Raw genomic sequence first — 22,209 nt, forward strand, 5'->3', positions numbered from 1 at the left:
CTCTCAGACCTCTAGTGCCTGGCTTAATTCACTACATCACAGACAACCTTGCCACTTACTTCCTAACCACTACTGCCAAAGATCTAGGGCTTTTGAGGAAAGATCAAATTATTTTCCAACCAGAAACAAAACACAAATACTGTTACATTATAAACCTCAACCACCTCCTAACTAGTCTCCCCACTTGTAATTTACTTTTTAGTACTACCAGATTCATCTCCCTAAAGCACCACCTTTCTTCAACATGCCACTCCTCCTGGCCATTTTAATGGTTTCTCATTACCCAGAGAATCAAGTTGAGCCTCCTCATTTTGGCTTTAGAGGTCATCCATCTCGGCTATCTACTCTTTTTTTTTTTTGAGTTTCACTCTTGTCATCCAGGCTGGAGTGCAGTGGCGTGATCTTGGCTCACTGCAACCTCCGTCTCCCGGGATCAAGTGATTCTCCTGTCTCAGCCTCCTGAGTAGCTGGGATTACAGGCACCCACCACCATGACCCGGCTAAGGTTTATATTTTTAGAAGAGATGGGGTTTTGCCATGTTGGCCAGGCTGGTTTTGAACTCCTGACCTCAGGTGATCCACGTGCCTCGGCCTCCCAAAGTACTGGGATTACAGGTGTGAGCCACCGTGCCCACCCTCGGCTGTCTACTCCACTCAACCTTGGTTTCCCATCATGCAATCCTTGAAACATGTTTCAGAAGATCATTTCCACTCTACTGCATTTGTTCATTCAGACTCTCCTTCCTGTTACACTTGGCCCTGTTCAAAATTATCCAAACCTACCAGGCCCAGAGCAACTCCTCCATCAAGTCTCCTCTGATTACCCCAGAGCCAGAAATAATCTGTCCTCTGAACCAGTGGTTGCAGGTGGTTGATTTTACAGACAAGAAAACAACTTCCACAAAAAACAGGTGGATCAATATTGGATTGCCAACTTCTTTTTTTTTTTTTTTTGAGACGGAGTCTCGCTCTGTCGCCCAGGCTGGAGTGCAGTGGCCGGATCTCAGCTCACTGCAAGGCCAACTTCTTATATTGTCAAGTAGCATCATTACAAAACTTTACATCAATGATCATAACTTTATAAGAAAGAGCATACTGTACTTTTCTCATTGCATTGCATATTAATGGCGAACTTCATCAGCAACTAGAATCAGTCCCTGAGAAGTTTTGATTAAGTAAATCATGTCACTTAACATGGTTATTGTTCTTTTTTGCCTATCTGCCTTAACATCTCTTCTAGACTGCAAAGTTGGAGTTATAGTCATCTGTGCATCTCCATTATCCAGTATATAAGACAATATCTTTTTATTTTGTGTTTCCCATAAAACCTAGCATAGTGCTTGGCATTCAGAAGGTGTCTTATGCTTGGCATATGGAAGTCTTGTTGAACAAGAATAATCTAAAAAGAGATGCTCCTTGTGTGTAAATCAGAATAAGTGGTGGGTAGACTTGACTAAATAAGCTTGGAAGAGAAGACTGTTTTTCATGTGGGGAAAAAAAAATCTATTAAAAAGAAGCTTAGGCGGCCGGGCACAGTGGCTCACGCCTGTAATCCCAGCACTTTGGGAGGCCGAAGTGGGCCGATCACCTGAGGTCAGGAGTTCAAGACCAGCCTGGCCAACATGGTGAAACCTTATCTCTACTAAAAATACAAAAATTAGCTGGGTGTGGTGGTGGGCACCTGTAACCCCAGCTATTCGGGAGGCTGAGGCAGGAGAATCACTTGAACCCAGGAGGCGGAGGTTGCAGTGAGCCAAGATTGCACCACTGCACCTCAGCCTGGACAACAAGGGCGAGACTCCATATCTAAAAAAAAGAAGCTTAGGCAACAAAGAAGTAATTCTTCGTAACCTAGAGTTAGGCAACACATTCTTAGACAAGATATAAAATATATAAGTGACAAAAGAAAAAAACAGAAAAACTTTGACTTCCTGCTGGCAAAATGAGAAAATAGAACAATAAATAAACTAGACTTCATAAAAATTTAAAACTTTTGTTCTTCAAAGGACACAATCAAGAGAGTCAAGGCCGGGCGCGGTGGCTCAAGCCTGTAATCCCAGCACTTTGGGAGGCCGAGACGGGCGGATCATGAGGTCAGGAGATCGAGACCATCCTGGCTAACAAGGTGAAACCCCGTCTCTACTAAAAAATACAAAAAACTAGCCAGGCGAGGTGACGGGCGCCTGTAGTCCCAGCTACTCAGGAGGCTGAGGCAGGAGAATGGCCTAAACCCGGGAGGCGGAGCTTGCAGTGAGCTGAGATCCGGCCACTGCACTCCAGCCAGGGCAACAGAGTTAGACTCCGTCTCAAAAAAAAAAAAAAAAAAAAAAAAGAGTCAAAAGACAACCCACAGAATGTGAGAAAATTTGCAGATCATATATCTGATAAGGGACTTCTGTCCAGAATATAATTCAAAACACTTACAACTCAGTTGTAAAAAGACAAATAATCAAATTTTTAAATCGGCAAAGGGGGCCGGGCATGGTGGCTCACACCTGTAATCCCAGAGCTTTGGGAGGCCAAGGCAGGCAGATCACTTGAGGTCAGGAGTTCAAGACCAGCTTGGCGAACATTGTGAAACCCGTAAAAATTAGCTGGGTGTGATGGTGCATACCTGTAATCCTAGCTACTTGGGAGGCTAAGGCACAAGAGGTGCTTGAACCTGGGAGGCAGAGGTTGCAGTGAGCTAAGATTGCACTCCTGCACTCCAGCCTGGGTGACAGAGTGAGAACCTGTCTCAAAAAAATAAATAAGTAAATAAATAAAAATGGGCAAAGGATTTGTGTGTGTGTATGTGTGTGTATTATTTGTAGAGATGGGGGTCTCACTATGTTGCCCAGACTGGTCCAAAACTCCTGAGCTCAAGTGATCCTCCTGCTTCGGCCTCCCAAAGTACTGGGATTACAGGCATGAGCCACCATGCCTGGCTGGGCAAAGGATTTGAATAAACATTTCCCCGAAGAAGACACACAAATGGTCAACAAGTACTTATATAAACAAATGCTTAACATCATTAATCATTAGGCAGTACAAATCAAAACTAAAGTGAGATACTACTTGACCCCACTAGAATGGCTAAAATAAAAAAAGGCAAGCAGTCACACATGTTGACAATGATGTGTAGAAATTGAACTCTCACACATTGCTGAGGGCACTGTAAAATGGCGCAACCACTTTGGAAAACAGTTCTGGCAGTTTCTCAAAAAGTTAAAGAGTTACCATATGACCCCAGCAATTCTGCTTCTAGGTGTATACCTACAAGAAACAAAAAACATCCACACAGAAGCTTGTATATGAGTATTCCTAGTAGTATTATTCGTAATAGTCAAAAACTAGGAGCAAAGCAACCAAAATGTTCATCAACAGAAGGGATAAATAAAAGGTGGTACACACAATGAATTAATTCAACAATAAAAGGGAATGAAGTCCTGATAAGTGCTCCAACATGGATGAACCTTGAAAACATGCTCGGTGAAAGAAGAAACACAGAAAGTCACATATTGTTTCATTCCATTTACATGATATGTCCAGACAAGGCAAATCTATAGAGACGAAAAGTAGATCAGTGGCTGCCAGAGGCTGGAGAGGCAGAGAGATGGGGAGTGCCTGCTAATGGGTGTGGGGTTTCTTTTGGGAATGATGAAATGTTCCAAAATTAGACTACAGTCATAGTTGCACAACTCTGTGAATATACTAAAACAATTGAATTGTATACTTTAAATGGTGAAATGTAGATATGTCAATTATATTTCAATAAAGCTGTTAAAAACAGTGGCAGCTGCTGTAGGAGCTTGAGTGGTATTGCTCAGATCCACAGAGGCCAAAGTCTTTGAGAACCCCATAACGGGGTATGGGTGAGAGGTGGAATGTCAGGGTACCAGAAAGCAGAGGATATCACTGCACGTCAATCCAAGGACATCAGAGTCAGATAGTCTTCTCTTTCTTTTTTCAACACCAAATTCTTTTTTTTTTTTTTTTTTTTGAGTCTCGCTCTGTCACCCAGGCTGGAGTGCAGTGGCGTGATCTCGGCTCACTGCAACCTCCGCCTCCTGGGTTCAAGCGATTCTCGTGCCTCAGCCTCTTGAGTAGCTGGAATTACAGGCATGCGCCACTATGCTTGGCTATTTTTTGTATTTTTTAGTAGAGATGGGGTTTCGCCATGTTGCCCAGGCTGGTCTCGAACTCCTGAGCTTAAGCAATCTGCTTGCCTAGGCTTCCCAAAGTGCTAGGATTACAGGTGTGAGCCACCACACCCAGCCTTGACACCAAAATTCCTTAACAAATGGACTCTTAAAATTCTCTCTCTACTCTCTCCTTCATCATTTCTTAACCACCAGAAATCTTTTTTCTTACAACATTTGAGCTGTGTGAAGCAGTTATAATTTTTTAACTTATAATATTGGAATCATCTGACACTATCAGCAGTCATCCTTTCCTATTCAACTCCTCTTTCCCTTTGGCTTTTCTTTTCTTTTGAGACATTTAAGACAGTTTCGCTCTGTCACCCAGGCTGGAGTGCAGTGGCTGATCCTGGTTCACTGTAACCTCCACCTCCCAGGTTAAAGTGATTCTCGTTCCTCAGCCTCCCAAGTAGCTGGCATTACAGGTGCATACCACCACAGCCAGCTATATTTTTGTGGTTGTGGTAGAGACAGGGTTTCTTATAACATTTAAACATTATCCTTCATGAATGAGATATCTGAGATTATAGGCACGTGCCATCATGCCGGCCCCTTTTGGCTTCTGTAAACCAATCCTCCTAGTTCTGCTTCTTAGATAATTCCTTCTTCGTTGTTTAATAAAACAATACCGGGCCCATATTTAAATGCAAATTTACAGCAAGGTTCAGATCTGAAGTCTTTTCAATCTGAACAGTCTTTAGTATTTCCCATTATCTTTGCTGTTGATTTCCAAATCTTATATTCTTCCTGAACTTCCAGAATCAAATCTCCAATAGCCTATCAGATACTCACTATTACCTCAAATTCAACACATCTAAAACCAAATCAATTTTTAAAATTTCAAATTAGGTCTCTTTGGACTGCCTGTACTTGAAAATAAAAGAGTCATCTGGACTCTCTTTACATTCAGACAATTACCAAGTCATGCTGAGTCTTCCTTCCAATATTTCGGGCATTAACTTAATAATTTCTTTCTTTTTTTTTTTTTTTTTTGAGACAGAGTCTTGCTCTGTTGCCCAGGCTGGAGTGCAGTGGCACGATCTCTGCTCACTGCAAGCTCCTTCTCCTGGGTTCACGCCATTCTCCTGCCTCAGCCTCCTGAGTAGCTGGGACTACAGGCGCCCGCCACCACACCTGGCTAATTTTTTTGTATTTTAGTAGAGACGGGGTTTCACTGTGTTAGCCAGGATGGTCTTGATCGCCTGACCTCATGATCCACCCACCTTGGCCTCCCAAAATGCTGGGATTACAGGCATGAGCCACCATGCCCGGCCCAATAATTTCTTGTTTTTACCATGTTTCCACTACTATGCTAAACACTTAGTTACATTATCTCATTTAATCCATATAACCACTCTCTAAGCTAGGTGTTATTATTCTTCATGAATGAGAAATCTGAGGCTCAGGGATATTAAATAATCTTCCCAATGTAACTCAGTCAGTAAATGTCTAAGCTGGGACTCAGATAAAGACCTGTATGATTCCAGAGTCAGTATTCTTAACCACTTCCTCTATTGCCTCTCCAGTTCATATCCCTACTCTATCCTCCAAATTCAGGCCTGTATTACCTCTCCTCTGAGTTCTATAGTCTTCTAACTTAGTTTTCTTACCTTCATTGTCTCTTGGTTCCCAGCTATCACATATACAGACACAAGAGTAATCTCCTCAACTTCCTTCAACAAGTCACTCTACTACTAAAATATCTTCAGTGGCTCCCTACTGTCTACAGGATAAATCCAAATTCTGTTTTTTTTTTTTGGAGACCGAGTCTTGCTCTGTCGCCCAGGCTAGAGTGCAGTGGTGCAATCTCAGCTCACTGCAAGCTCCGCCTCCCAGGTTCATGCCATTCTCCTGCCTCAGCCTCCAGAGTAGCTGGGACTACAGGCGCCCAACACCACGCTTGGCTAATTTTTTTGTATTTTTTAGTGGAGACGGGGTTTCACCATGTTAGCCGGGATGGTCTAGATCTCCTGACCTTGTGATCCATCTGCCTCAGCCTCCCAAAGTGCTGGGATTACAGGCGTGAGCCACTGTGCCCAGCCCCAAATTCTTTAATGTGGCGTTCAAAGTTCCTTTCTACCGGCCAGGTGCAGTGGCTCACACCTGTAATCCCAGCACTTTGGGAGGCTAAGGCAGACAGATCACTTGAGGTCAGGAGTTCGAGACCAGCCTGGCCAACGTGGTGAAACCCTGTCTCTACAAAACACAAAAATTAGCCAGGCGTGGTGGTGTGTGCGTGTAATCCCAGCTGCTTAGAAGGCTGAGGCAGGAGAATCGCCATGAACCCAGGAGGCAGAGGTTGCAGCGAGCAGAGATTGTGTCACTGTACTCCAGCCTGGGTGACAGAGTGAGACTCAGTCTCAGAAAAAAACAAAAATAAAAAACAACCAAAACCCCCAAAAGTTCCTTTCTACCTATCCAACCACATTCCCGTCACATGCCGAATATACCCTGAGTTTTGGCTTACTCACTGGGAAGGTATCTGGAATGTTCTCCCCATTCCCTCCCACCCTTCATTTTAAGGATGTGGCTCAAATTCTACCATATCTGGAAGCACTTTTCTTTCTCATGGAAATCATTCTCCTAAACTTCTTCAATACCAATTATATGTACAATTCATTTGGTATCAAGACTTGGCCATTTTATTATCTCTTAATGACAGTACACTTCTAGATGGTGGAACTGTGTCTTATACATTGATAGGTAATTCTGAGCAAAGGGCCTTGGTACATAGTGGAGGACCAATGATGTCTGATAAAGCTACTGAATGGCTGGCTGGGTGGGGTGGCTCACACCTGTAATCCCAGCATTTTGGGAGGCTGAGGTGGGCGGATTGCTTGAGCTTATGAGTCAAGACCAGCCTGGGCAACGTGGTGAAACCCCATCTCTATAAAAAATACAAAAATCAGCTGGGTTTGCTGGTATGCACCTGTAGTCCTAGCTACTTGGGAGACTGAGGTGGGAGGAAGGCTTGAGCTCGGGAGGTAGAAGTTGCGGTGAGTGGAGATTGTGCCACTGCCCTCAAGCCTGGACAACAGAACAAGGCCCAGTCTCACAAACAAACAAAAACAAAGCTACTGAATGGATGGCAAGCACAGCAGGTGAAATGGAGCCCAGCTGGCTTTGAGAAGGTCAGCCTCTTCTGAGAATGGCATATTTGATGAAGAAGAAGAAGGTAAGGAAGAAGAAAAACTGAAAGCCAAGCCATAGTAAAGTGCTTAGTAAATAAATATTTAATGCAGAGATCTTAAACCCTTCATTACACTCCATGCTCATTCTGAGAATGGAAACATGACTGAGCAGCTATGTCTTCAGTCAGTACATTCCCTCCCATTTATATCCACAGTCATGACCCTGGAGCAAAGGCTGTAAAGGTTGCAAAGTGCCAGCCTGACTATCACATCTAGTGTGTCAATAGGTTTATGTGGCTTGCACAGTAAAAATGCCATCATAAACATTAGCAAAGGCTGCAAAGTGACAGCCTGACTGTCACATCTAGTATGTCAATAGGTTTTATGTGCTTTGTGTAGTAAAAATGCCACCATAAACATTTTGGAGATTTCTAGAAAAAAGTCTAGATTTCCATCTTGTCGTGCTTGGAAAAAAAAAAGAACTGGCTATACTAAGCCCTCATTCCTACATGATAACAATCAGCTGCAGCTGAGAAGTGGCTACCCTCAATAGATGAGCATGTGACCTTCAGTTTGCCACATTCCCACCACTCCTCATGGCAGCTTCACTGGTTCATTTTACTTATTTGCATTATTTGTCTGGCTCCTATAAGGCATCTGAGTTTGCAACTCTTGCCCCAGAATAATAGTTATCCATTTTCTTTATATCTCTACCCTCCTCGATTTGCCTCATATTTCCCCAATGATGTTCACTGCAATATTAGCTGCAACAGAGAAAAATTGAGAATATTCTAAGTATCCAATGAAAAAATGGCTAGTGAGCTAACCGTGTAATGGAATATGATAGAACCATTAAAATTGTGTATACAAGGTATACACAATGGTATCGAAAAAGCCTTTTAAGCTAATTTATTTATTTATTTTTTTAAACTTAAAAAAAATTTTTTTTTTTTAATTTATGTTTTTAGAGATGGGGGGGTCTCATTATGTCAGCCAGGTCTGTCTCGAATTCCTGGCCTCAAGTGAGCCTCCCATTTTGGTCTCCCCAACTGCTGGGATTACAGGTATGAGCCACCATGCCCGGCCCTTTTAAGCTAATTTAAAAAGTAAAATATCAGTGCTTTGAGAGACTGAGGAGGGAAGACTGCTTGAGCCTAGAAGTTCAAGACCAGCCTGGGCAATAAAGCGAGACACTGTCAACACAAAAATTTAAAAATTGGCTGGATGTGGTGGCACATGCCTATGGTCCTAGCTACTTGGGAGGCTAAGGTAGGAGGCTGACTTGAACCCAAGAGTTTTGGGCTCCAGTGAGCTATGATAGCATCATTGCACTCTAGCCTGGGTGACAGAGCAAGACTCCATCTCAAAAAAAAAAGGATACCAAATCACATAAAGAGAATTCTGCTTCCCACATTATGGTAATCAAGACATTACAGGGCCCCTTTCACTGCAAAATATGTGAAATACGAGATCCTATATAATATATATATATATATATATATATATATATATATGTATTTTTTAAGGGAATAGGGTCTCACTCTGTCACCCAGGCTGGAGTGCAGTGGCCCAATCATAGCCCGCTGCAACCTTGAGCTGGGCTCAAGCAATTCTCCTGCCTCAGCTCCCACAAGTAGGTGGGACTACAAGCATATGCCACCATGCCTGGCTAATGTTTAAATTTTTTGTAGAGATGGCATCTTGCTATGTTGCCCAGGCTGATCTTGAACTTCCAGCCTCAAGGAATCCTCCTCCCTCAGCCTTCCGAAGCGCTGGGATTATAGGCATGAGCCACAGTGCCTGGGCAATATATACTTTTAAAAGCATTTCAGGTCTCTCAGTATATAGGAGACATCTCTGTGACTACCCAATTCCCCAAAAAGAGAAAAATTCATGAGCTATGCAGTAAGCAATGGGGAGGACCAGGGTTCCCTGTGGGCCAATTCCCAGAGCATCACTGCAGCCAAGATGATAAGACTTGCGCCACTGGAAGACTTAGCCCCCTCAAGGGTGAGGGGGCTAAACCTGAGAGTTCTGCATTAAGCAGAAACAGGGAAGCCTGAGGAAGTTCATCATGATCCACGGTAGGTGGTGTTCCACAGCTTTTGGTAGAAGCAGATATGAATTTTCTCTGGGGGAATATATTTCCCAACCTAAGTCAACAGAATTCTCAAAATTAAAGAGCAACAAAAATTAGAATTAATGATCACAAAGATGCCATGAGCACATAACAGAGAAAACAATAAATAATATATTTAGATTGCAAGAACTTCAGATACCAAAAATGTCAGTTACAGAATATAAATCAGCTATGTGTGAAATGTTTTAAAAGATAAATCTCAAAGGTAAGTGAGTGGCAATGAATTATTAGAAATAACCAGGCAGATCTGAAAAAGAATGAAATATGTTTAGAAGTTAGAAAAATAATTATTAAAATAAAAACTCAGCCAGGTACAGTGACTTATACCTGTAATCCCAGCACTTTGGGAGGCTGAGGCAGGAGGATCACTTGAGGCCAGGAATTTGGTAAGAGCCTGGGCACCATAGCAAGACTCTGTCACTAGATACATACACATGTACATACATATGCAAGCAAGCAAGCAGAGTGTGGTGGTGTACACCTGTAGTCCCAGCTACTTAGAAGGCTGTAGTTAGAAGACTGCTTGAGCCTGGGAGATTGAGGCTAAAGTGAGCCATGAAAGTACCACTGCACTCCAGCCTGGGTGACACAGCGAGACCTTGTCTCAAAAAAGAAAAAAACAAAACAAAACAAAATGAAAGGACAAATTTAACAGCAGAAAAGACGAAGTTGAAGTGAGAATTAGTGAACTGGAAGATCAATCTGAAGAAAGCACATAGAACACAGCACGAAAAAACAGAGAACAGAAAAGTGAATGAGAAGTTAAGAGATAAGACAGAATGAAAATGTTTAATATATTTAGAATCTTTGGTAGAGAATCAAGGAGAGGTAATATTTGAAGAGATAATGACAGATAATATTTCAGAAGTTATTAGAAAACATGAATCCATGAATTCAGGAAGTAAAACTATCTCAGGATAAAGAATATCAGTAACAAGTATCTAAACTGTACATCAGTAAAAATTTTTTGTGTGGCTTTTATTTTGTTTTGAGACAGGGTTTCTCTTTCTTTTGCCCAGGCTGCAGTGGCACCATCCTAGCTTACTGCAACCTTGAACTCCTGGGCTTAAGTGATCTTCCTGCCTCAGCCCCCCAAAGCTCTGGAATTACAGGCATGAGCCACTGTACTCCGCCAAGTAAAATCTGAATGCAATAAATTTAACAGTTACAAAATGCGGTAATATCTGTTTGAGTGTTGTATGATCCTAGGCCTGTTATCTTGCCTTTCCCTGCCCCCATTTCCTGTAGAATGGTGATAAAAATACCACCAACTACATTAAGTGAATTAATATTATCAAGCACTTAAATTGTGCCTGACATATAGTAAATACCCAGTAAGTATAATACTATTATTAAGTGATAAGATGTTGGTTAATATCCAAAACCCCCACAAAGGAGATTACACAACTGTGACCAAAATAGGTCGGTAACCTTAGAGAAACATGAAAAGACTGGATATGGATACCTTTCCCCACTCCTCAATCCCAGCATCCTCCAGAACTCAGTAGTGATCTGGGCAGCTTTCCTAAGCAATAGAGAGATCCAGGAGTGCTCAAAATAAAGCAGGCATGAATATAAACATTGGTTACTGAGTCTTCCTGTGCCTGGACCAGGCTACTTTATGGGGAGTTGAAGGCTAGGGGGAAACATGCCCCCTACTATAGATCTGAACAGTGGTCTATTCAAAACAGTACGTGAAAATGCTCTGTCAACTGACCATTTTATAGAAATATAAAGCACTGTTATTACTCCAAAAAATGCTAGGAACTCACTCTGTATGGCCACCACCCAAGTAGCTGGGACTACAGGCACGTGCCATCACACCCAGCTAATTTTTGTATTTCTTTTCTTTTTTTTGGTAGATAAGGTTTCATCATGTTGACCAGGCTAGTCTCAAACTCCCGGGCTCAAGCAATTTGCCCACCTAGACCTCCCAAAGTGCTGGGGTTACAGGCAGAAGCCACCACACCTGGCCTAAAAAATATGTTCAAAAGCTGGCTGAGGCTTGCTGAAGTGCAGTGATGCGATCTCAGCTCACTGCAACCTCCACCTCCTGGGTTCAAGCAATTCTCCTGTCTTAGCAGCCCGAGTAGCTGCGACTGCATGAGTGCGCCACCACGCGAGGCTGATTTTGGTATTTTTAGTAGAGACGGGGTTTTGCCGTGTAGGCCAGGCTGGTCTTGAACTTCTGGCCTCAGGTGATCCGCCTGCCTCGGCCTCCCAAAGTGCTGGGATTACAGGCATGAGCCACCATGCTCGACCAAAAATTCTTTTTCAAGGAAAAAAAAAAAATTGGGATGTTGGTTAAAGTTTGTGGAAGAAGTAATTAGACTCCCAGTCCCCACCAACAACCCCATACTGTCAGGAGACCACTGGTCTCCTGCTCTTCAAGATTACTGGAGATTTATTTCTGGAGAAACTTGAGTGGAACTGCATTCGACTCAGGAAAACAAGGCATGGAAGAAAGCAGGATGAGGGGCCAATCTGAAAACTGGGGGGTTAAGTGAAAATCTCCAAAGAATTGCTAGACTTCTTCTGTTTCAGGATAATACCAACAGCCAGACTTATTTATCCCACTCTAACCCTGGTAGATTATTCCTCTGCAGAAACCGACCTACCTCAGAGAAAAGAATGTCAAATTCTCTGGGGGTTTCCCCACACACAAAAAGGCCAGCCTGTTGCACCTGCCCACCAGACAAGTTTGCCAGTTGATATATCTTTCCACTCTCACAGAACCTCCAGTGTTTTTAAATGGCTCATTTTAAAATCAGTAGCCAAGGGATTACCAGACTTTTGAGGACAGCCTCCAACAGAAAACAAAGAGTACAACAAAAACATAAAATAGGAGTCTAGGAGAAACACAACGCAGAACAAAACAAGACAAAACCCAACACATGAGGTCATTTTGTCACTTTATTGATGATGCTACTTTTGAATTAGCCCTTCGTTAAGATAGTATCTGTCAGGTTTCTCCATTGTAAAGTGATTTTCTCATCTAATTAATAAGCAATCTATGGAGAGATTACTCTTAGATTAGGTAAATAACCTGTTCCCCATCAAACTTTCATCCAATCATTTTAGCATCCATTGATGAGTTTCATCTGAATCAGATATTTACTATGATGGTTGAAAAATGACAGGTTTGTTTTGTTTTGTTTTGTTTTTTTGAGGCAGAGGCACACCCTGTTGCCCAGGCTGGAGTGCAGTGGTGCAATCTTGGCTCACTGCAACCTCCGTCTCCCACAGCCTTCCGAGTAGCTGGGATTACAGGCGTGTGCCCCACGCCTAGCTAATTTTTTGTATTTTTAGCAGAGACAGGGTTTCACCATGTTGGCCAGGCTGGTCTCAAACTTCTGGCCTCAAGTGATCCACCCACCTCAGCCTCCCAAAGGGCTGGGATTACAGGCATGAGCCACTGTACCTGGCCAAAAAATGACAATTTTCTATTATTCCTTCTACATTTATTAATTGGCATTCTAACATAAAAAAGATTTCCCGGCTGGGCTCGGTGGCTCACGCCTGTAATCCAAGCACTTTGTGAGGCCAAGGTGGGCGGATCACGAGGTCAGGAGATCGAGACCATCCTGGCTAACACGGTGAAACCCTATCTCTACTAAAAATACAAAAAATTAGCCCGGCGAGGTGGCGGGCGCCTGTGGTCCCAGCTACCTGGGAGGCTGAGGCAGGAGAATGGAGTGAACCCAGGAGGCGGAGCTTGCAGTGAGCTGAGATTGCGTCACTGCACTCCAGCCTGGGTGAGAGCGAGACTCCATCTCAAAAAAAAAAAAAAGCCGGGCACGGTGGCTCAAGCCTGTAATCCCAGCACTTTGGGAGGCCGAGACGGGCGGATCACGAGGTCAGGAGATCGAGACCATCCTGGCTAACACGGTGAAACCCCGTCTCTACTAAGAAATACAAAAAACTAGCCGGGCGAGGTGGCGGGCGCCTGTAGTCCCAGCTACTTGGGAGGCTGAGGCCGGAGAATGGCGTGAACCCGGGAGGCGGAGCTTGCAGTGAGCTGAGATCCGGCCACTGCACTCCAGCCTGGGCGACAGAGTGAGACTCCGTCTCAAAAAAAAAAAAAAAAAAAAAAAAAAGATTTCCCTTTTCCTTCCTTTCTTAATTTATTGATTTAGTATAAATATGGACTTCTGGATTTTAAAAAAGTCAGTGGGTTATAATTCATTACTGATTTTGACGCTGAGACTGCCCCAGATTTGGCACTATTTGGCTTAATTTTTTATTTAATTTTTTTTTTTTTTTTGAGATGGAGTCTCCCTCTGTTGCCCAGGCTGGAATGCAGTGGCCCTATCTCGGCTCACTGCAACCTCCACTTCCCGGGCTCAAGCCATCCTTCCACCTCAGCCTCCTGAGTAGCTGGGACTACAGGCACACACCAACATGCCTGGCTAATTTTTGTATTTTTTGTAGAGACAAGGTTTCACCATGTTGCCCAGGCTGGTCTCAAACTCCTAGGCTCAAGGATCCAGCCACCTCAGCCTCCCAAAGTGCTGGGATTTTAAGCATGAGCCACCACGCCCAGCCACTATTTGGCTTTTTTTTTTTTTTCATTGTGAAGACCTTTATTGCTGTGTGTGAATTTTTAAAAGCTAACTACTTATTTTGGAATAATTTAGATTTATAAAAAGTTGAAAAGATAGTTCAGAGTTCCTGTACGTCCTTCAACCATTTCCCCTAATGTTACCATCTTACATAATCAAGGTACATTTGTTAAAGCAATTAACATTGAGAACATTACAATTAACTGAACTTACAGACTTTATTTGAATGTGGCTGGTTTTTTCATGTATGTCCTGTTATTTAGCTTTATAAAAAACAAAACATTATAATTTTATAAAACATATAAGCTAATTGAAAACAAAGTCACCCTCACAAAAGATATGCAGATGTATACTGCAGGCTGCAGATAAACAGTTCAGGCCGGGCGCGGTGGCTCACGCCTGTAATCCCAGCACTTTGGGAGGCTGAGGCGGGCGGATCATGAGGTCAGGAGATCGAGACCATCCTGGCTAACACGGTGAAACCCCGTCTCTACTAAAAATACAAAAAATTAGCTGGGCGTGGTGGCGGGCGCCTGTAGTCCCAGCTGCTCAGGAGGCTGAGGCAGGAGAATGGCGTAAACCCGGGAGGCGGAACTTGCAGTGAGCTGAGATCGCGCCACCGCACTCCAGCCTGGGCGACAAAGCAGGACTCCGTCTCAAAAAACAACAACAACAACAACAACAAAAAACCAGTTTAGATGCTGTTAATAAGTATAGCTTAGCAGAGAAAAGTTTTGCATTTCCCACAATCAAGACAATGAGTAGGGCCGGGCGCGGTGGCTCAAGCCTGTAATCCCAGCACTTTGGGAGGCCGAGACGGGCGGATCACGAGGTCGGGAGATCGAGACCATCCTGGCTAACACGGTGAAACCCCGTCTCTACTAAAAAAATACAAAAAACTAGCCGGGCGACGTGGCGGGCGCCTGTAGTCCCAGCTACTCAGGAGGCTGAGGCAGGAGAATGGCGTAAACCCGGGAGGCGGAGCTTGCAGTGAGCTGAGATCCGGCCACTGCACTCCAGCCTGGGCAGCAGAGTGAGACTCCGTCTCAAAAAAAAAAAAAAAAAAAAAAAAAAAAAAAAAAAAAAAAAAGACAATGAGTAGTTTTGGGAACTGTCCAAGAAGGTAATTTTTAGCAAAAGTAAGCAGTACTAAACAACAGACAGGACTGTATGATTTTAGTACACTTTTGTGGCTGGTCTTCCCAATAATCACTCTGCTGACCTTTCACCTCTGTACACTAGGGACAGAGGTGGACTGAAATCATACAAATCTTTGGAAATCAACAGAAGGTACTTTTGTTTGTGCTGACTTACTTGGGTATCCTCTCCAACAGCGACAACCTCAGTTAGGGTAATTCCTTTTGGCTAAATTTTCACCTCAGACTGTGTGATTGATTCCAGTAGCAAAGGTTGGAAATGCTCAAACCATAAAAAATCAAAGTAAATTCTTACATACTGTACTCTATTCTCTGATCTAGAATTATCCTGAGGCTATCAATTAATATCATCTTGAGGCAATTAATCAAGCAAGTAATCCAGCCACAAGCATCTACTGTACTCTTCCTGTGTATAAGGAGCTATGCTGGATGTTCAGGGGTAACAGCCCAATTTGAGGGGCTCATAATTTCGTTATGATTGCCAGTATGCCTCTGGAGAAGGCCGAAACAGTAAAAAGAAAGTTTCAGGATGTAAGGGTTAGAGCAATGCTTTTAATTTTTCAGCCCCAATACATAAAACAGCTACCCTGGTTGAAGCAGAGGAGGCCTAATGCCCCATGCACTCCAATTCCCTCTCCTCACTGTGGGGGCCCCTAAAGGCACCTCCAGGGGACCCTAGGCAAAGGCAGAACTGACCATGGTTTGTTGGGAGTTAGAGATAATGGGGAGTTAAATAAATAATTAACTGACAGAAACATCTCTCTTTTTTCATGCCTCCCAAATCAAATATTTGTAAATAGATGTTGATTAACTTCACCAATAGCAAACCTAACTTCCCAGAACAGAAATAAAACTTTGTACATGAATTTGGAAAGTCAGCTTGCATAACTACCCTCCACCCCTGCCATAAGATTAGATGGAGGCTCTGAGTTTCCTACAAGACAAGTACTTCTCTGTGAAATGTGTGACAGAGGCTCAAAGAATTTGGAGATTTCAGAACTGGTGGTAACAGTGATTCCTGTGGGTATCTAGGACTGAACTGTAAAGAGAGAATAAACAAGTTGTTAGATGCTGAGAGCACCTGGCTATGGCATCAGGAGTCTGATTCCATAAATGGAATAGCAGCCAACGCCCAGAAGGTCATCTGTCTTTCCTCCAAGTAGAGTGTAGCTGCTGCTAGCTGAGGAGGCCGCTGTTTCTAACTCGTATCATGTTATTTTGGACTCCAAGTGAGGCCAGACAGCATGCTGGGAGTGTGTTGGAAGGGGCCTAGCCTGAAGGGCTGTCCCAGACACACCAGTTGCTGCCTTATTAGGCTTCCTTAATATAGAGTCCTCTTTCGAAGCACAGAACTTGGTTTGCTTTTGGCTTCTCACATATGTTGTAGAAAAGTTCAGCTAAATGTCCACCCCCAAAAGTCAAAGACAAACATTCCAGAAGAGGCTTGGCTCTGAAGTAGAATGGGCTTAGCAGCCTAAAAGGTAAAAGGCCCCAAGCACCCAAGGCCCCAGTTCAATAAATGCAGACTGCAGCATTCGGAACGTATACCCAAGAAAAGAATACGCTAAAGCCACTGAACCTCACTGAGCTGAAAGGGTTGCTTTTCTTTATTCCATAAAAATCTGATGATAATAAGCCTAGCTTTGCCCTTAGGGTCTCTCTATGCTCAAAAGGGATTCAATCTAGAAAACAAAAAATTATTTTCTTCTGCTGATCCAGCCAGCAAAAGTATATACCTTTCTCCATTAGGCCAACCATTTGATTCCCTCCTTAACTCAACCTGTAGCACCTGTCTGGAAGCAGTGGGCTCAATCAGATGACCTCTTAAGGTCCTTTTCACGTCTAATTATAACCTAAGCCAAATTAAAATCTGGAGCCCAAGGGAAGGTTCCTATGCAGTGTGTTAAAAAAAAAAAACAAAAACAAAACCTCCTGCATTCCAACATGAATACAAATACACATAAACACCCCTATACTCCCAGGTGCCTGGCTTCTAACTGCTAGCTGTAAGTCTCTAGAGATTGGGATTTTGTTGTAAACCCTATTTCTTTTGAGGATGTATTAGGGGGAGAGAGGAAGACTACAGGGAATTAGGAAAGATTTGGTTCCTACCTTGATAGACCGAGTTCTTCAGATGAGGCGATGGAGAATGCAGCAGTAAGGCCCACAGGCTAAAGCCTCCCAATGCTAGGTGTAGGTGAGCAGCAAGGGAGCCACCAAGACCAGAGACAGTGTACAAGGGGTGGATGCTGAAAGCCTCAGCACAGACTGCTTTGCTTGGAGGATGGCTCTCAAGCGTGTATTTGCAGGAGCAAGTTAGCTGGAACAAAAAAGGCCCCTATGCTGCTCTTTGATTGCCCAGTGTGGTCAGTCCTTTGGCTATGTGGGCAGCCCTCTGGCTATTCCTTTTAGCTCCTGGGCTAAAAGGAAGCAAAATCAGAGTGTACTGTGCTCCCCCACCCCACAGGCAATGGACTGAAGCATGCCAGCTAGGAAGCTGCTATCCAATCAGAATGCCCAAAGCTGTAAATAAAAGGCCACATATGCACAGTAAAGTAGGCTATGAGAAGAATCTAGATTGAATTACAGAAGCCAGTTGTGGGGCCAGGGTGGAGGAGGTTGGAAAAAGAGAGGGGGGAAGCCTAGTTGTCCTTCAAGGAATCTTTTTATTCAAATACACCCCCCTCCCTCAGCGTGACTGCCAGAGCCATCAAAGCCTTGTTCCCCTGGGGAACCAGGTTCCAATCTGGCCATGTTCTCCACAGAGGAGTCATGGTCTGAGACTCCTCAGGGAGGGTCAAAGCCTTTCCCCGGAGGCATCTCATCTTCCAGGAGGCTTGCCCTGCTAGTCTCTGGAGTCCAGCTCACCGTGCACGGTAAGCTCACTCGCAGGTGGCAGCAAAACCATTTCTGTGTACCAGTAACTGTTGCTTTAGTTGTAGGGCTAAAGTGAGAGTAACTTATATATTTTTGTTTACTTAAGCCCCCAAATTTAAAAAGCAGGTAGCCGAAGCCTGGCCTGGGTCCTGAGTATTCAGCAGCCTAGGTTCTATAATGATTCACAACATGGATTTTGGTGTTAAGACAAGTCTGGGTCCAACTCTGACACATTACTTGCCAGCTGTGGAATTCTGGGTGGTCACTCAACCTCACTAAACTTCACCTTCCTCATTTGTAAGACTGTCATATTTTCCCTGAAAAGCTTGAAGTAAAAATAAGACATTGTACATAAAGTACCCAACACATGGTAGATGCTTAGTAATAAGTCATTATTATTACTATATCTTTGGCAGATGACCAGTGGAGCTCTTTCCTCTCTCCTGTTCCAATTTCCCAGAAAATCTAAAGGCTTCAGGTCAGGGAAGTGGCAGGCAAAATCTCTACAAGAGCCAAAGGAAATGGAAGGGTCACATTCCTTTTTTTCCTCCCCTATGCTAGGACGGACTCAGTCATCCTGTCTGTGCCCATCATACTCTAGGCTGGTAGGCTGGCCCTGGGAGCCTCAGGGCTCTCCAAAACCAAAGATACTAATCCACCTCTAGTATTACCTGTTGCAGGGCATGCTCCTACACTGATGGTGCTTCTCCTGGGGCCCCAGATCATATCCCAGTAGGTGAAGGGGAGAGAGTGTGATCCCAAGTTGGCAGGATAGGTTTTGTCCAGGCTGTTGTCTGACCATCACAGCTGCCTGTGAGGCCTATGGGTTAATAATAGCAACTGTGATGCCAATGGATTAAGACAGAACTGTAGGAGGTGTTTATTTTTACACTCTGGCGTCAGTATCAAGTTCTACTGGTTACTGCCCAAATCTAGGGCAGCTTCCTGCTCCAGGAGTGGCCTCAGGCTTCTCCAGGTTGCTAAGTTGGATTCTATAGGAAGCAAGTCTTGTTGAAAACAGTTCAGCATTAAACAGGACGGGGAAGATGAAAGGGAACAAACAGAGCTTTCATATGTCCAGCTGTCTAGCACCAAACCTCTGGGACCAGGTGGACCTCAAGTTGAAAGCTGTTGCTCATAGTACTCTCTTGAGACAGGCAGGCCCTGTTGTTCTGGACAGGGTACACACATACACACACACAAATTGGCTGCATTGAAATAATCTGAATAAAAACAAAGAAAGACTGCCACTCAGCTACCCAGAAGCTCAGCCTTATCAGTCATAAGTCCCGAACTAGAGCATTGAGTGCTGACGTTGTAAAGAAAAAGAGAAAGCCTATTTGGGAGGGTTTTATAGGAATTTGAGACAGAGGTTGGGTTAGGCCAGTCCTCAACCAATTTGTATGGTTTTTAGCATGTACATCAAATTTCTTGAAGATCTGCCATCAGAGATTTTTTCCTAGACATGACACACTAGGATAGAAATCTCATTGGGCCAGGAGCTGTGCCTAGATAATCTCCTGAAAGCTTCTTCATCCCTGCAAGACCTAGAGACTGGGGTCGCAGGGACTTTATACTTTGACTACAGTATCTGGAACTCTGTGGACATCCCACTAACCTCCCTGAAAGGCAGCTCCTGCCAGAGTGTCTACTTGCCCCCTCAGGCAGACAGGAGCATGAGGAGGCTGACAGCTGGAAAGCTGATGTAAATAGATGTAGACTAGCTTACTCTGGAGTCAGGAGCAGAGCAGACTGCTGTGGAACGACAAAAATGTACCACTCACCAGGTAGGAATGCCGAAGTGCAAACAAAACAGCCAAGCAGCCAAGCACACAGGAACAGTGACTCCGTCATCTTCCTGCAATCGTAGGTCATTGTCAGTGACACAACATGTTAATACCTTAAGAAGCCAGGGTGCTGGCAAAAAGGTAGGCTGGTGAGGGACTCATTTAATACATTTTTTCCCTGTCATTCAAGGATGATCCACTCGGTCATCAGAACAACAGTGCAGCCTTAGAAACAACCAGATTTGATCACTAGTGATAAAGGAGTTTGATCTTAGCTCCATCTGGAAACTACTCATGCCTAGGAGAGTGGTAGGATGCCCAAAGACAGGAACACTGCTTTCATTCTTGGGTTTTCCTCCAACTTGCTAGGTCATCTGGGGCAGGGTACCTGTTCTCTCAAAGCTCTGTATTTGCCATCTAGTAAAAGGACTAACTGTATCCATCTTCTGGTGTGTGGTAGGAAAAAATATTTGAAAAATAAAAAGAATAAGGGAAATGTAAATGCTGTAGTCTTTGGACTAAAGTATTTCAGAAATATAATGGTCATCCATGCATGCAGGTAGAACGCCCTGGCCTTCTCCTGTGTCCTCCCTCTTCTAGGGTCACAGTGGCCGCATTAGGAAGTGGGCCTGGTCTGTGCCCAGAGATGCAGTGCCCTTCTTTCAGGCCTATAATCCCCACCTATGGTTTGAGGAACAGATGAAATAGGAATATGCTTACCTAGATGTAAGGTATTAATTTCCACTAACTTATAATAAGGAATTTAGAAATATGCAAGCAAAAGAAACAATTTCACTTACTCCCTTGTCTATCTAGGAGCCACAAAGCTAATTCTCCCCTGTTTGTGGGCCCAGGACACTGATCTGGGGCCTGTATCCCACTGATGTGGCATTCAGCAGCAGGACTCACTGGAATGTAGCCTAAAAGGCCTGAGAGAGCAACATTAATGAGGGATGTATTCTACTGCTCAGTTAGAACAAAGGCGATACTGTATTCTAAACCCACCACAAGACTTCACTCTTTCTAGCCCAGCAATCCCTCAGTATTGGGTTAGTTTGCCAGGTCTCCGGAACTCCTGAAGAGGAGAACTAGAAATCTATTCTTTGTTGATGGTGACACCTCTTTTTCTGTAAGTCTCTACCCTGGGATTTAAAACAGATGTTCAAACCTCCTGCAGCCTCTGGTGAGACCCACTTCCTTTCAGAGAAGGGGCCTCAAAATCAGGGATCAGCAAAATCTTTCTGTAAAGATTTCGGCTTTGTGGGCCGTATAGTACTGCCACATCTTTGTAAAACTTTTTTTCTTGTAAATTTACAATTTATAATTGTATATATCTATGGAGCACAAAGTGATACTATGATTTATGAATATCATGTGGAATAATTAAATTAAATTAAATTAAGCTAATTAACATATCCATTGCCTCAAATACTTATCTTCTTTTGGTGAGAATACTTGAAATTTACTTTCTTAGCAATTCCCTTTTAAAAAAACAAACAAACAACAACTCTTTAAAAATGTAAAAGCCATTCTCAGCTTGTGGACCATACAAAAACACCCTGGCAGAGACCATAATTTGCTGATTGACTCCTACTCTAGACCTTAAAGGCCTCTCTATTCAAGGTCTATATCTTAAAATTCTGACCCTGGTGGGCCTGCCTAGAGATCCTCTTTCCACGGGGCTGACACAGTTCTCAGAGGCAACTCCCCTCTGAGGAGCCACTGAGGAATGTGAAGGAAGAATCCTGAGGTTATTTGTATTGGAGCTGACAGACTGGCTAATTTCCCTCACATAAAACACTTCAAAAGCATCTATAGGATTTAGCTTATTGCATTATCATTCTGGAGTGTAGAATGAACCATAAACCATCTTTATCTTTCTGTTTCTGCTTAATACTATCCCATGCCTCTATGAGGCCTTTTTTTTCCCCTTCTCCCAGGTTCCAAATCCACACTTGAATTGGCTCAGGCCTGAACTCACTCCCCATTCTATATGTGGTATGGCTGTGGATAGCAAGGAAACTATCAACAGACAGATGGATTTGGACACAGTAAATATGGATGAGAGGCATGAGAGTAGGGGTGAGTTCATTTTGAGCAAAGATTTAGGGCTGACTTTAATCTAGGCACCATCACAAATAGTTACAGGTTCTATAAACAGGTGGCAAACTGCTATAGAAGCATCCTAAGAATGATGTAGAAATGGTTAGGAATCTTTGTAGTTATACCTCCCCGCACACCAGAAGCTAGAAGAAACGAGTTATTGCTAAATTGTAATTCTTCTAATATTATTAGCGATTATTTATTATCTACTATGTTACTCACCATGCTAGATGTTTGTCATAAGAGCATTTCCTTTTTTTTTTTTTTTTTT

General features: G+C 43.4%; 1 protein-coding gene, 1 long non-coding RNA gene and 1 other non-coding gene across 10 annotated transcripts in view; 2 read left to right on the top strand and 1 right to left on the bottom strand.

Moving 5' to 3' along the window:
• Positions 1 to 10,625, top strand: part of LOC135967412 (uncharacterized) — a 42,681-nt gene extending 32,056 nt beyond the window's left edge. The window contains exon 2 of the long non-coding RNA XR_010581528.2: positions 10,472 to 10,625. This is a non-coding gene — a long non-coding RNA (uncharacterized lncRNA). The remainder of the gene's footprint in view (positions 1 to 10,471) is intronic.
• LOC102120280 (ciliary microtubule inner protein 2B) overlaps positions 1 to 22,209 on the top strand; it is a 188,949-nt gene that overhangs the window by 74,420 nt on the left and 92,320 nt on the right. The window lies entirely within an intron of this gene.
• Positions 1 to 22,209, bottom strand: part of RUSC2 (RUN and SH3 domain containing 2) — a 72,062-nt gene that overhangs the window by 24,262 nt on the left and 25,591 nt on the right. Inside the window, exon 1 of one of the 8 annotated variants that reach the window (XM_065530383.2) lies at positions 17,284 to 17,616. The exons of the other annotated variants lie outside the window; for them this stretch is intronic. The gene's annotated coding sequence lies outside the window, so the exon portion shown is untranslated. Of the gene's footprint in view, positions 1 to 17,283; positions 17,617 to 22,209 lie in introns of those variants that run through there. 8 annotated transcript variants of the gene reach the window in all.

This window comes from Macaca fascicularis, chromosome 15, assembly GCF_037993035.2.
Source record: "Macaca fascicularis isolate 582-1 chromosome 15, T2T-MFA8v1.1".
In the NCBI taxonomy this organism is placed as follows: domain Eukaryota; kingdom Metazoa; phylum Chordata; class Mammalia; order Primates; family Cercopithecidae; genus Macaca; species Macaca fascicularis.